Genomic DNA, 1,489 nt, shown 5'->3' on the forward strand with positions numbered 1-1,489 from the left:
TATTAATTTTAATGAAAATTTACAGAGATTTTGGATTTCCATTCATTTATTGTTGCACTTTTCTCCCACCCCACCCCTCCAGTTCATTCTTTTTGAAAAGTAAAAGAAAAATTCTTTCATTGTTATACAATCCCTCCACCCAAGTCCACTCCACTGTGCCTTCATTCTGGATTCATGTCATGACAATAATACTTAATCATATATATCTTTTAAACAGTTCTCTCTCGCTCATCTGTTTCAATGCAATATACATAATTTATCCCCTCTTTCTCAGCCTCCCCTCCAGCCCCTATGTCAGTCCCACTTTACAACAGTGGCACTATGCATTATCTGTCCTTTTGTGACTGAGCTATTTCACTCTGCATAATGTCCTACTCTGCATTGAAAAACAAGGAACTCATGAAATATTATTCAAAATGGATGACCCTGGAGGACAAAAAAAAGGGCACTTTTAAAAGTAAAATGGTAGAAATCTAATTACACCAACAACAACACTGAAGGTGACTGAATTAAACAATACAAATAACAGGTAGAAATTGTGAGGCAAAAATCTAAATTTAAAAGAAAATTTAAACATCCCACTATTTACATACTCTCTCTACCAAAAAAGTCTATCATTAGATTTAAAGGGAAAATGGGTAATTCCATAAAAATAGTTAAAAAGTCACTACTTCACGTCCAGTTATGGATAGGACAGCTAAGGAAGTCAACAACTTTATAAACCAGCTAATTTAACAAATATCTAAAGAGGCTTTACCCAACAACGGTAAACTATATTCTTCTTTAGTGTACATGGGGGGGAACCCTAAACTTATAATTAAATTGAAAAGTACAGTCTTTATTTCCACCAACTTCACCTAAAAGCTAAATTACCTTCCACATTATCATTATGTCAAGTTTTTTATACTGATACGTTTCAAAACATTGTTAGAAGCCTCCAGCTCTGACGTGAGTTATCTTCCAAAGGGTTGTTTTTAAATTTTAAATTCCGCACACGTTTGCCCTAGTATGTGATCCTCTCACACCTACAGAAGTAATAAACAGTTTACACTACTCATTATTTCCTATCCACACAACCCTCCTTTATCTTCATTTTCTGTGATGAGAAAACCAACCTTTCTGTAACCTGCTCAAGGTCAATTTTGAGCTCGCCGCCTCTACTCAATAATTTTTAAATTAGGTTAACATCCTGAGATTAACCCAATGCACCTCTACGCGGAAAATGTCAGTGATTCCAAAAGCCTCCACTGCAGTTTATGAGTCTTGGAGGTCAGGGCAGCTCCCCGCAGCTGGAGAGTGTGTGCGCCTCCTGCATAAGCACCGGAGGGGGCGCAGAGGCAAAAGGGGTCCCAGCCGCAGCGAGGTCCAGTCTCGTGCACGACCCCCTTGTGGCCACCGGACACCGCGGGGACAGCCGTAAGGAGCGCAGCGGGTGGCTCCAGGTTCTACCCCTGCGAAGGAAGGGCTCAGCGAGGGACGCCCCCCCCCC

The 1,489-nt window shown here is 40.4% G+C and overlaps 1 protein-coding gene across 1 annotated transcript in view; it reads right to left on the reverse strand.

Moving 5' to 3' along the window:
- TXNRD3 (thioredoxin reductase 3) overlaps positions 1–1,489 on the reverse strand; it is a 91,618-nt gene that overhangs the window by 74,812 nt on the left and 15,317 nt on the right. The gene's annotated exons all lie outside the window — the stretch shown is intronic.

The sequence above is a fragment of the Elephantulus edwardii genome, unplaced genomic scaffold, assembly GCF_000299155.1.
Source record: "Elephantulus edwardii isolate Elephantulus edwardi_28Jun2011 unplaced genomic scaffold, EleEdw1.0 scaffold00161, whole genome shotgun sequence".
NCBI lineage: Eukaryota > Metazoa > Chordata > Mammalia > Macroscelidea > Macroscelididae > Elephantulus > Elephantulus edwardii.